This window comes from Homarus americanus, unplaced genomic scaffold (genome assembly GCF_018991925.1).
Source record: "Homarus americanus isolate GMGI-L3 unplaced genomic scaffold, GMGI_Hamer_2.0 scaffold30108, whole genome shotgun sequence".
Lineage (NCBI taxonomy): Eukaryota > Metazoa > Arthropoda > Malacostraca > Decapoda > Nephropidae > Homarus > Homarus americanus.
The window spans coordinates 3,305,566-3,320,563 of NW_024748109.1; positions in this window are offsets into that span (position 1 = coordinate 3,305,566).

Consider the following 14,998-nt stretch of genomic DNA (forward strand, 5'->3'; position numbering starts at 1 on the left):
GAGGTGCACATTTGATCCGATGTTGAATCTCATCGTCGATGTCCGCGGTGTTGACAGCTGGGGTAGATACCGAAAGTGGATAATATTAGAGACGGTGCCGGTAAGCTGGATTGATGGTGGAGGTGTGGCTGAACCAGGGTCAGGCTGAAAGAGAATCCGAGGCTTACGTACATTCACCTGAAGGCCGAAGTGTGCATAAGCATCTGCGTAGGTGTTCAGGATCTCCCGATGGTCACGTTCAGTGTGTGCGACAAGGGTGAGGTCGTCTGCATACTGAAGTTCAGAAATGGAAACTGTCGTCAACTTTGTTCCTGCCTGGAGTCGTCTTGTACAAAGACCCTCATCCGGTACTGATGTCTACCTTGCTGGCTACATTGTCACGAGTAAGGAAGGCAGCAAATGGACAGGAGAGAGTTGGTGCCAGTACACATTCTTGTTTTACCCCGTTTGAGGGGAAGATCAGACTGGGTGCCATTCTGCATGACACTGCCGTTCATGCCATCGGGGAGTTGCCTCACAATGGCGATGAATTTTGTGGGTAGCCAAAACGGCTGAGGGTACACCAAAGGTTTCCTGTTAACTTAGTCGAAGGCCATGGTTAGGTCGATGAAGACCATGTAAAGGTCACGAAACTGTTCTCTGCACTTTTCATATATCTGTTGGGAAGCAACGATCATGTCAGTGGTGCCACATGATGGTCTAAAGCCACATTAAAATTCTTGGAGGAAGTTAACAGCCTCAGGAAGAAGTCTTTAGGAGGACTCGGGCGATAGATAATCTTGCCAGCTACGGACAGCAGCGAGATCCCGCGGTAGTTGCCACAGTCCGACTGGTCTCCCTTGTTCTTATAAATATTGACCATGGAGGCGTCTTTAACAGTTTGAGGGTTTTCTCCTTTTCCCATTTATATTCTCTAGGAGAGAATGGAGATGGCTCGTGCAGAGTTCATTCTGCTTTAAATACCTCGGCTGGTATTCCATCAGGCCCTGGGGCTTTGTTATTTTTCATCTGTTTGATGGCAGTAGCTACCTCAATCCAGTGATGGAGGATAGCTGAGGTGGGTCAGCCTGGATGCTGAGGGACCTGTTGGGTAGTCAGACATTCATATCGGTGTTTCGGTGAGAACGAATGATAGTGTTCTTTCCAGCGCTGAAGGAGGTCTTCTTAATCTTTAATTAGGAGTTACCTTCGGATGAGTGGACAGGGGTTGCGCTTTGAGTGATTGGCCCATAAAATATTTTAGTGGAATTAAAAAAATCTGCAAGTTTGTGTTTCACATGCTTTAATTTTAAACCGATCGTTCTTTAGATTGGAGAGGTTGTGCTGGGCCGCCACTTTCTTCTTGAGGGCGGCATCAGCTTTGGTTTAAGACTGAGGGTTGTTCTGCCAGTCAGTTAACGCAGCACGTTTATCATCGACGAGTACATTGATTTCTGGGTCATTTTCATCAAACCAGTCCTGGTGTATTCTTTCGATTTGGCCTACGGTCTCTGTACAGGTTTTAGTCATGACAGTGTCGAGAATATCCCATTCGGCACTGGGATTTGGGTTGTTTGTTATCTGGTTGTTAATCAGGCCATGTTCGAGCTGCTCTCTGAAAGCATGCCCCCGCTGGATCCTCCAGGCGCTTAGTGTTAAATCTCTTTTCGAGGTTTGTTGCCTTCGCCGTGGAGTGAGAACATGGCTCTGGAAACCCATTGTTAAGTGTCGCAGTGGTCTGAGCCACGCATGGCTCGGTGATGAGGACATCTCGGCGATCTCATTCTCTGACAGTGGCGTAGTCAATGAGATGCCAGTGTTTGGACCGTAGGTGTTGCCTACCTTAAAAATTATTGTGAGTTGAGGAGGAGTAGGCCGTTGAAATTACACTTGCCTAGTCCATTCCTCCCTGTAATTCCGAGCGAAATGTCAGCATCTCCGCCAACTCTAGTACTGAAGTCACCAAAGGGCACAACCTTATCTTCTCAGGGATAGAGGTTAGCACTCTTGTCAAGATCGGCGTAAAAGGCCTCCTCGATGTCATCCTCTGCATCCAGTATTGGGGCGTATGCACTGATGAAAAATGCATGATGTGAGTGATTCAGTGGGACTCAGAGTGTCATGAGGCGCCTTTGATCTCAACAGGCATTTCAGTTAGCCTATGTAGGATGCATTGGCGGATGGCAAAGCCAACTCCATAAATGCGGTTTTCCACAGCAGGCTTACCCTTCCAGAAGAAGATATAGCCAGAGCCCCGTTCTGAGAGTCGTCCCTCGTCTAGGAGCCGGGACTCACTAATGGCTGCTATGTCGATGTTATACCTAGCCAGCTCTTTTGGTACATGGGCGGTTCTTCTTTCAGGACGCTCATTTGTGCCAGTATCCAGAAGGGTCCTGACGTTCCATGCAGCGACCATAAGAGTTTACTGGGTGCGATTGCCCAGTCAGGTTGGTTCTTCAGACAGGCTTATTTTATGGCACCTTTTCTAGTCTCCTCCACATGTGGGGTGAGCAGAGTGGCTCCCCGAAAGAGCTGCTCAGTCGCACAAACAGGACCGGATTACACTACTGCCTAGATCCCAGTGCATAAACGACCATCTTATCTGTAACGCCCATATGCCGAGTTGTGACTAGAGACTCCCGACAGTCATCTCTGCCTGTCTGTCCCACTCGTCCTTCGCCATGGAACTTTTGGTATAAAGGGGTTTTGATGATGATGAAAAATATGATGAAATATGATGACCTACCCTCACATACACAGCACTACACTTACACACAAACCACTATCCTCACATACACAAGTCTCCAGGAGTAGCTCGACAGAAATCTCCAGATGTAACACTACACAGATCTCCAGGTGTAACCCTACAGTCTCCAGGTGTAACCCTACAGAAGTCTCCAGGTGTAACCCTACATCAGTCTCCAGATGTAACCCTACAGAAGTCTCCAGATGTAACACTACATCAGTCTCCAGGTGTAACCCTACAGAAGTCTCCAGATGTAACACTACAGAAGTCTCCAGGTGTAACCCTACAGAAGTCTCCAGATGTAACACTACAGAAGTCTCCAGGTATAAATCTAGGGAAGTCTCTGGGAAGAACACTAAATAAGTCTTCAGGTGCAAAACTAAACGAGTCTCCAGATGTAACACTACACTCGTCTCCAGGTGTAACACTATACAAGTCTCCAGGATTAACACTATACAAGTCTCCAAGTGTAATATCACACAAGTCTCCAGGTGTGGCAGTACAGAGGTCTCCAGGTGTAACACTACACAAGACTCCAGGATTAACACTACACAAGTCACCAGGTGCAACACTACACTTGTCTCCAGGTGTAACACTATACACTCTCCAGGTATAACACTATACAAGTCTTCAGTGGCAGTACACGTTTCCAGGTGTAACGTTACACAAGTCTCCAGGTGTGGTACTACACAAGGCTCCAGGTGTAACATTACACAAGTCTCCAGGTGTGGTACTACACAAGGCTCCAGGTGTAACATTACAGTTCTGTGTGGTACTTCACAAGTCTCCAGGTGTAACATTACACAAGTCTCCAGGTGTAACATGCACAAGTCTCCAGGTGTGGCAGTACTCAAGGCTCCAGGTGTAACATTACACAAGTCTCCAGGTGTGGCAGTACTCAAATCTCCAGGTGTAACACTACATAAATCTCCAGGAGTGCCAGTACACAAGTCTCCTGGTGTAACACTGCACAAGTCTCTAGGTGTGGCAGTACACTCCTTTCCAGGTGTAACACTACACAAGTAACCAGGTGCAACACTACACAAGTATTCCATTTGTAACACTACACCAGTCTCCAGGTGTAACACTACACCAGTCTCCAAGGTGTGACACTTCACTAGTCTCCAAGGTGTGACACTACACTAGTCTCCAGTGACACTACACTAGTCTCCAAGGTGTGACACTGACTAGTCTCCAGGTGTGACACTACATTAGTCTCCAGGTGTGACAATCACTGGTCTCCAGGTGTAACACTACACCAGTCTTCAGGTGTAACACTAAACCAGTCTCCAGGTGTAACACTACACAAGACTCCAGGTGTAACACTACACAAGTCTCAGGTGTAACACTGCACTATTCTCCAGGTGTATCACTAAACAAGTCTCCACGTGTGGCAGTACACAAGTCTCCAGTGTGTGGCAGTACACAAGTCTCCAGTGTGGCAGTACACAAGTCTCCAGTGGCAGTACACGTCTCCACGTGTGGCAGTACACAAGTCTCCACGTGTGGCAGTACACAAGTCTCCACGTGTGGCAGCACACAAGTCTCCACGGCAGTACACAAGTCTCCACGTGTGGCAGTACACAAGTCTCCACGTGTGGCAGTACACAAGTCTCCACGTGTGGCAGTACACAAGTCTCCACGTGTGGCAGTACACAAGTCTCCACGTGTGGCAGTACACAAGTCTCCACGTGTGGCAGCACACAAGTCTCCACGTGCAGTACACAAGTCTCCACGTGTGGCAGCACACAAGTCTCCACGTGTGGCAGTACACAAGTCTCCACGTGTGTGGCAGTACACAAGTCTCCACGTGTGGCAGTACACAAGTCTCCACGTGTGGCAGTACACAAGTCTCCACGTGTGGCAGCACAAGTCTCCACGTGTGGCAGTACACAAGTCTCCACGTGTGGCAGCACACAGTCTCCACGTGTGGCAGCACACAAGTCTCCACGTGCACAAGTCTCCACGTGGCAGCACACAAGTCTCCACGTGTGGCAGCACACAAGTCTCCACGTGGCAGCAAAGTCTCCACGTGTGGCAGCACACAGTTCCACGTGTGGCAGCACACAAGTCTCCACGTGTGGCAGCACACAAGTCTCCACGTGTGGCAGCACACAAGTCTCCACGTGGCAGTACACAAGTCTCCACGTGTGGCAGTACACAAGTCTCCACGTGTGGCAGTACACAAGTCTCCACGTGTGGCAGTACACAAGTTCCACGTGTGGCAGTACACAAGTCTCCAGTGTGGCAGTACAAGTCTCCACTGTGGCAGCACACGTCTCCACGTGTGGCAGTACACAAGTCTCCACGTGTGGCAGTACACAAGTCTCACGTGTGGCAGTACACAAGTCTCCACGGTGGCAGTACACAAGTCTCCACGTGTGGCAGTACACAAGTCTCCACGTGTGGCAGTACACAAAGTCTCCACGTGTGGCAGTACACAAGTCTCCACGTGTGGCAGTACACAGCCCACGTGTGGCAGTACAAGTTCCACGTGTGGCAGTGCACACAAGTTCCACGTGTGGCAGTACACAAGTCTCCACGTGTACACAAGTCTCCACGGTGGCAGCATGTCCACTGTGGCAGTACACAAGTCTCCACGTGTGGCAGTACACAAGTCTCCACGTGTGGCAGTACACAAGTCTCCACGTGTGGCAGTACAAGTCTCCACGTGTGGCAGTACACAAGTCTCACGTGGCAGTACACAAGTCTCCACGTGTGGCAGTACACAAGTCTCACGTGTGGCAGTACAAGTCTCCACGTGTGGCAGTACACAAGTCTCCGTGTGGCAGTACACAAGTCTCCCCACGTGGCAGTACAAGTCTCCAGGTGGTACAAGTCTCCACGTGTGGCAGTACACAAGTCTCCACGTGTGGCAGTACACAAGTCTCCACGTGGCAGTACAAGTCTCCACGTGTGGCAGTACACAAGTCTCCACGTGTGGCAGTACACAAGTCTCCACGTGTGGGTACACAAGTCTCCACGTGTGGCAGTACACAAGTCTCCACGTGGTGCACAAGTCTCCACGTGTGGCAGTACAAGTTCCACGTGGCAGCACAAGTCTCCACGTGTGGCAGCACAAGTCTCCACGTGTGGCAGTACACAAGTTCCACGTGGCAGTACACAGTCTCACGTGTGGCAGTACACAAGTCTCCACGTGTGGCAGTACACAGTGTGGCAGCACAAGTTCCACGTGTGGCAGTACACAAGTCTCCACGTGTGGCAGTACACAAGTCTCCAGTGTGGCAGTACACAAGTCTCCACGTGGCAGTACACAAGTCTCCACGTGTGGCAGTACACAAGTCTCCACGTGTGGCAGTACACAAGTCTCCACGTGTGGCAGTACACAAGTCTCCACGTGTGGCAGTACACAAGTCTCCACGTGTGGCAGTACACAAGTCTCCACGTGTGGGTAACAAGTCTCCACGTGTGGCAGCACGTCTCCACGTGTGGCAGTACACAAGTCTCCACGTGGCAGTACACAAGTCTCCACGTGTGGCAGTACACAAGTCTCCACGTGTGGCAGTACACAAGTCTCCACGTGTGGCAGTACACAAGTCTCCGTGTGGCAGTACACAAGTCTCCACGTGTGGCGTACACAAGTCTCCACGTGGCAGTACACAAGTCTCCACGTGGCAGTACGTCTCCACGTGTGGCAGTACACAAGTCTCCACGTGGCAGTACACAAGTCTCCACGCGGTGGCAGCACACAAGTCTCCACGTGGCAGTACACAAGTCTCCACGTGTGGCAGTACACAAGTCTCCACGTGTGGCAGTACACAAGTCTCCACGTGTGGCAGACAAGTCTCCACGTGTGGCAGTACACAAGTCTCACGTGTGGCAGTACACAAGTCTCCAAGTGTGGCACACAAGTCTCCACGTGGCAGTACACAAGTCTCCACGTGGCAGTACACGTCTCCACGTGTGGCAGTACACAAGTCTCCACGTGTGTGGCAGTACACAAGTCTCCACGTGTGGCAGTACACAAGTCTCCACGTGTGGCAGTACACAAGTCTCCACGTGGCAGTACACAAGTCTCCACGTGTGGCAGTACACAAGTCTCCACGTGTGGCAGTACACAAGTCTCCACGTGTGGCAGTACACAAGTCTCCACGTGTGGCAGTACACAAGTCTCACGTGTGGCAGTACACAAGTCTCCACGTGGCAGTACACAAGTCTCCACGTGTGGCAGTACACAAGTCTCCACGTGTGGCAGTACACAAGTCCCACGTGGCAGTACACAAGTCTCCACGTGTGGCAGTACACAAGTCTCCACGTGTGGCAGTACAAGTCTCACGTGTGGCAGACAAGTTCCACGTGGTAGTACACAAGTTCCACGTGTGGCAGACACAAGTCTCCACGTGGCAGTACACAAGTCTCCACGTGTGGCAGTACACAAGTCTCCACGTGTGGCAGTACACAAGTCTCCACTGCAGCGTCTCCAGTGGGTACACAAGTTCCACGTGGCAGTACACAAGTCTCCACGTGTGGCAGTACACAAGTCTCCACGTGTGGCAGTACACAAGTCTCCAGGTGTGGCAGTACACAAGTCTCCAGGTGTGGCAGTACACAAGTCTCCAGGTGTGGCAGCACAAGTCTCCAGGTGGCAGTACACAAGTCTCCACGTGTGGCAGTACACAAGTCTCCACGTGTGGCGTACACAAGTCTCCAGGTGTGGGCAGTACACAAGTCTCCAGGTGTGGCAAAACACAGTCTCCATGTGTGGCAGTACACAAGTCTCCAGGTGTGTGGCAGTACAAAGTCTCCACGTGTGGCAGTACACAAGTCTCCACGTGTGGCAGTAACAAGTCTCCATGTGTGGCAGTACACAAGTCTCCACGTGTGGCAGTACACAAGTCTCCAGGTGTGGCAGTACACAAGTCTCCACGTGTGGCAGTACACAAGTCTCCAGGTGTGGCAGTACACAAGTCTCCAGGTGTGGCAGTACACAAGTTCCAGGTGTGCAGTACACAAGTCTCCACGTGTGGCAGTACACAAGTCTCCACGTGTGGCAGTACACAAGTCTCCACGTGTGGCAGTACACAAGTCTCCAGGTGTGGCAGTACACTGTCTCCAGGTGTGGCAGTACACTAGTCTCCAGGTGTGGCAGTACACAAGTCTCCACGTGTGGCAGTACACAAGTCTCCATGTGTGGCAGTACACAAGTCTCCACGTGTGGCAGTACACAAGTCTCCAGGTGTGGCAGTACACAAGTCTCCAGGTGTGGCAGTACACAAGTCTCCACGTGTGGCAGTACACAAGTCTCCAGGTGTGGCAGTACACAAGTCTCCAGGTGTGGCAGTACACAAGTCTCCACGTGTAGTACACAAGTCTCCAGGTGTGGCAGTACACAAGTCTCCAGGTGTGGCAGTACACAAGTCTCCAGGTGTGGCAGTACACAAGTCTCCAGGTGTGGCAGTACACAAGTCTCCAGGTGTGGCAGTACACAAGTCTCCATGTGTGGCAGTACACAAGTCTCCATGTGTGGTAGTACACAAGTCTCCATGTGTGGCAGTACACAAGTCTCCAGGTGTGGCAGTACACTAGTCTCCAGGGTAATACAACACAAACCTCCAGGTGCAACACTACACAAGTCTCCAGGTGTGGCAGTACACAAGTCTCCAGGTGTGGCAGTACACAAGTCTCCAGGTGTGGCAGTACACAAGTCTCCAGGTGTGGCAGTACACTAGTCTCCAGGTGTAATACAACACAAGCCTCCAGGTGCAACACTACACAACTCTCTAGGTGTGGCAGTACACAAGTCTCCAGGTGTAACACTACACAAGTCTCCAGGGGTGGCAGTACACAAGTCTCCAGGTGTACACTACACTAGTCTCCAGATGTAACACTACACAAGTCTCCAGGTGTAACAGTGGACACTCTCCTGAATCACGTGTGACAGTGGACACAATGACCCCCGACTCACGTGTGACACCTGACTTGTTTGACAGAGGATAGTAACCCCTGACCTACGTGTAACAGTGAAGACAGAGACATTTGTCTCACCTGACACCAGTCAACTATTTCTTGAAGTAGTCATGAGTCTCTATTCCTCCACTGGTCATAGATATTCACCCTCACATAATAATACGTCATCCGTATGTTACTCTGTCATGCCTCTTATTTTCATCTGTTAGTTCAAGGTTGTGGTCAGGGAGGTTGGTGAAATCAGACTTTATTTACTTCTTAAATTGAGGTCAATATAGATGGTAGTCAGGTCACATTAAGGTGGCTGAGTGTAAGAGAGGTCACTTGTGTTCTGTATACAAATATGACAATCCAGCAAATAGTAAACAAAGATGTCACGGTGTGGCCGAGTGAGTAAAAACAAAGTCAGTGTAGCATCTCTTCTCGCTATCATGGAAGTGTTGTATCTACACCTCAACAAGGTTCACAGTCCCTGTCCCGCTATAGGAAATAATTTGGTTTTGCAGCATTTCGTCCATTACTTATGTTAAAAATCACACATTAGTTTAGAACGTCATTGCAAGTCCTACATGCCGTATTGTTATCCATTTCCTTCGGATCCACCACTTAGTCTTCTTTCATTTTCCTTGATAGTTCTGCATACATTTTATTCAGTCGCCATCACATTGAAATACGTCACAGAGAGAAAGTGATCAATCCGCGAGGCCCTCGTAACACCCCCCCCCCCAGGAGTACCCTTCCCCGCGGGCTGGCGATGGTCTCCCATAACTCTGAACTAACCCAGTCAAACTACAGGTAACTGCTGACCATAACGACCACATGACCAATGGTAACACGAGAGGTGGGAGCTTAATAGGAGAGGGTCTCTCAGCCATCATTATCGTCGCTATCTACCACTGCCTGACCTTTAATAATATAATTGATAACTTCAAGGTGACAATTTGTGCTCTACTAAACTTCAGATTAATTACCACGTTCTGATGTTCATGTGGATGTTGTCCCGGCCTCTGTGTGGAACAGGTCACTTGAGGAACTGGTATGATGCTGAGGTTTAAAATAATTTAAGATCGGTCATATAATTTAGTGTCCTAATTGAGAACAGGAAAAATGCTTTACAAAGCAGTTTTTGTTAAACTAGTACAATATAATAGTACTACCAGTGATGGTATTCGTGCATACATGCAATAGTATGCATGACTGCAAATTCGTGAATGCAGGCAATTTTTTCCTCGCAAGTAATTTGAGAATATACGCGTAATCGTTCAGATTCAAATTCGTCAGCGCAAGCAAATATCATACGCATGCAACTTAATGCATGTAGGCAAATTAAAGAACACACATAATGCCCTCCCAACTCTACCAACTATTTGGAACTCTGAGTAATATTATTTTTTTTTTTTACAGGGATTAGCCCACCGGGCACAGGTTACTGACCCACATCGGGGCCTGAGGGGCGAAAATGTAATAATAATAATAAAATAATAGTAATAGTAATAGTAGTAGTAGTAATAATAGTAGTAGTAGTAATAATAGTAGTATAATAGTAGTAGTAATAATAGTAGTAGTAATAAGTAGTAATAATAGTAGTAGTAGTAATAGTAGTAGTAGTAATAATAATAATAATAATAATAATAATAATAATAATAATAATAATAATAATAATAATAATAATAATAATAATAATAATAATAATAATAATAATAATAATAATAATAATAATAATAATAATAATAATCCACCTTTTCACATATCCGTTGAGACATTGTTACATAACTATTTGACAAATTTCATAACCCAATGACAGAACACACATCGAATGACAATCTAAAATAACTGTTGGTGGTATGTCATTCTCCAATTGTTACATTCTCAAACTATATGTAGACTGTCGGTTTATTGTTCACGTCTGTCAACTTCATAACTTATGTCAATCATTTCCGTTAGCATGAAGGAACAGTTATATTAGATTGTCATTCGATATGTGTTGTGTCATTCGGTTATGAAATTTGTCAAATAGTTATGTAACAATGTCTCAACGGATATGTGAAAAGGAATAATAATAAAGAACCATAAAGAAATACAAAAATGAAAAAAGGATCAAAAGTGAGAAATAATATATGTATGTTGTGTTGTTAAAAGTAAGTGAAACAACTGAGACCCTGCAATTGTGTGTAATTGAGGCAGAAAGTCAGATGAGCAACCTGAGACTTGGTCACAATTTTTGTGATGCCATATGGCAGCAGGGTCTACCATTAGACAACACATTATGCTTCCAACATCTTCCCAGGCGGTAGTACCTCCCTGTTTGGTAGCTGCCTATTACCAACTACCTTGCTATCCACACACCCCAACACCGAGATCCTCTACCTAGGGGATTTCAATTTACATCAGAGTGGCTTGACTCTGGAAGGGATGACCCAGGTGGAGCTGATCCACTCTCTTTTTCCTTACTTAATGATCTAAAACAAATAATTAAACACCCTACACGTGTTCCAGATCGACATGATCAACATACCAACACTTTTGATCTTTGTTTTACCTCTAAGCCCTCACACTATTCGTACTCAATTTCCGCCCCTATAATGTCTACTGATCACAATATTATTTCTATTAAACCAAACTGTGCACGACCACCCCCCCCTAAAGCCAACTAGGGCACAATCGGAGGGCAAACTGGCAATCCTTGCGAGAATTCTTCTCCGACTTTCCCTGGGTTGAATGTTGCTTTTCCACTCGGGACGCCTCGGTTTGTGCTGGCAGCGTTGTTGGGGTTATACTGGGTGGTATGGGTGCATTTATCCCATCTTCTACCCAAACTTTCACTTTATAATCATGGTTTGATCGCGCCTGTTCTCTTGCATGTAGGGAGAGAGATCGGGCATATCAAGCTATGAAACTATCTCCTTCTATTACCCACTCCTCATTCATTACTTCTAGGAATCGTTGTAAGACTTCTCTTCGTAGGGCCAAGCAGAATTTTATAAAAAGAAAAACCGCTGACTAACTAACCCTTCTTCTAGTAAATCCTTCTGGTCCTTAACCAAAAACATCTGTAATAACTGCTGCACTCCCTCTTTTCCGACCTGATAACTCTTAAACCAATTATCTCTCTGATAAAGCCAATCTCTTTGGCACCTTATTCTCCTCTAACTCCACCTTAGACGATTCCAACTCTACCCCTCCTACTCCTGCTCCTCCTAGTGAACCTTTGCACTCTCCTATAATCTCCACTAGTTGGGTTGCTGGATGTGAGTAAGGCGCATGGACCAGACGGAATACCCCAAAGACTATATAATAAAGACGGGAAAGCGTCTACCTTTATCGATAAAAAAACGTGAGCCACTGAGTTCCGATCAACGCCATCTGTTGGCAATGCGGCTAACTAAAAGCCCAGGGCGTGAGGGTAGCATGTCTACGTTTCCATGGTAACCGGCGGAGTGCGCTGATATTGCCTTGACGTTCTTAATGTGTACACATGTGCACACACACACACAGAGACACACCTAACCTGAAGGATGAAGCACACCTGCATTGCCCCAAGCTACTGTCCTGGCCGCGTGGACACACACCTGCCCAACTGCATCCAGCCCATACGAGCACGTGCTGATTGCTATGGGAACAGCCCAGTCCCAACCACTGTAAAAATTATCAACACCTAATTATTATATATCATATTTGTATCACTTATGTTACCTGTATATCATTTGTGAATCAGGAGACCCAGTCCCAATTATGTAATTGTATATTTTCAGCCTTCCGGCTGCCATGCTCTTTCAATAAATCGTTAATTATTATTTTTATCACACACACACACACACACACACACACACACACACACAATATCACACTGTAAATTCTATATGATCAGTGATATACAGTATAGCAACGTGAAAACGTGAAACACAAGCCTCAGTACCAGTTCGAAACACACCATTCGGAAAATACCTTTCAGAACATACCATTCGGAACATGCCCGGAACATACCAGTTGGAACATACCAGTTGGAACATACCATTCAGAACATACCACTCGGAACATACCACTCGGAACATACCACTCGGAACATACCATTCGGAACATACCATTCGGAGCATACCAGCCAGAGGACACTGGTTGGATCGTACCTGTCGGAACACATCAATCAGAACATAATCAGAACATTGAGCTGAACAGGTCGTCTTTTGAAGAGACACCCGAGCCCAGGGAAGAGGTAGATGGAGGAGTAATGCGAGTCCCGGCAACGCCTGAAAGGGGAATATTCGCCCAGGTTGGGCCCATGGTTCCTGGTCAAGGATTGACACTAACTGAATAGAACCAAGACCAAGGGGTGTGGAAGGCACCAGTACACCTACTGAACAAGGAGGACGATTAGAGGCATGGACAGCAGACAGGGACAGAGAAGAAAGAATCCATAACAACGTCTACAGGCAAAGTATTATACTATCTATAAGGATGCTTCAATACCAGACCATGACGCTCTAAGAGCGCTTGGAGGAACTGAATGGTGTAGCAGAAGCTGGACGGATGATTGACCATCACGACATTAATATCATCTGCAATAGTACACGTAAAACAACTGTCCTCGGTGATGTTCACTGTAACAGTAATGGGAGGGTATTCGTGAATTTTATTCGTAGTCATACAAGAAAAGCATTGTAAACGACACAAAATGACACATCTGATGGGAGACAAGCTTGATTACGCGACTGGTTATCACCTCATAGACAGTAATCCCAAGGTTAGGATAATTTCTGAGACAGCAGAGACATGGAGAGATATACAAGACAGTGGGTACCATATACCGTATAATACAGTATATAACAATACATCGCCACTCAGTCGTACCAAATAGAGCCGGTCGAGACTGTAGTGGACGTCTCCCCTACAACTGCGTAGCCGCATTCCAATGCCACAGTATCCTAGCAACCAGCCACCTGCTACGTCTTCCCTAGCAACGGAGTCGAGAAACCGGCGAGTTCCCACGGATTTACTTCCGGCTGCTGTGTATATAAGCTCTGTCTCTCCATTGAGATTCATTCTGGCCTCGGTTCCTGAACACGCAACAACACCTCCTCCGCCGCTGCCTGGCGGCCCTCGCTTCTCCTCCGCCTGCCTGGCGGTCCTTGCTCCCGCCGGTGAGCATGGCGACCTACCAGCTGTCCTTCTCTGAGCGTCCTCACCAACCAGCTCTCATTCTACTCTACGTTCCTGAACACGCAACACCACCTCCAAGCAAGCTCCTCGCTGTCCAGCTTTCATTCAACCAGGAGGCCAGCAACAGGCAACACCTTCTCTAACGAAGCTCCTGCACATCTACCTCCTTCAACACGCTACTCACCGAACGTGTCTACTGAGCAGCTCCTCACCACACGGCATCTCCAGCACCAGACTGTCTTTCATATAATTAATATTATATAAGAAAACCACCACCTAGAGTTTCCATCAATCCCATCCTGAGTGCTAGACAACATAATATCACGAAACCCTACAAGACTCTCCACGTCCGTGATAGTAATTAGAGGATAAAGTTAGTTAGTGACATTTAAACTCAAAATAAAAATCAGTCTTTCTTAGTCCCGAAGGGAGTTTCAAGTTTTTAGAATACGAGGAAGGAGGAGGAGGAAGAGAAGATGGATGAGGAAAAGGAGGTGGGGAGAAAGGAGGGAGAGAAAGAAGGTAGTGTGGTGAGCTTGTAGGCAGCGGGTGGTGGTGTGGGGTGTCTGGTGTATTGGACTGTACTCTCCTCAGCCACCCGCCTGAAGTAAAGTACAATGAAATAGGGATGGAAAGGGGATATAAAAGAAAGAAATAAAGATTTGTAAAGTAAATGAGGAGAGAAGGAAACCACAAAAAGAAGAAAGATAGGGGTTGATAACAACATCAATATTAATAAGAAAAAAATAATGACATGAATAAAAGTAATAGTCGTATTGAAAACAATGTTACATTGTGAAATTAATAATGGTTGTAATAATGATATGAACTAGAATGTAGTAATAAAAATTAACAAGCTATAATAATGATGATGATAATATCAATTCTAATTCTAATATAATATACTAATAATTATAATTAAAAGTAAAAATACTACTGCTAATAATATTATTATTTTATTATTATCAATAACAATGTAATAATATACTATTTATTATAACTAACAGCAAAAAGACTACTCCTACTACGACTACTACTACTACTAATAATAAATAACAATAATAAAAAAATGTATTGTAATTTGTTGAAAGAGCAGTTATTCTGCAGGATACAGCCAGTTGTTTGGTGGTATAATCACGACTTCATATTTTTTTTTCTGTGTGCTCATTGACACAAAGATGAAGATGGTAT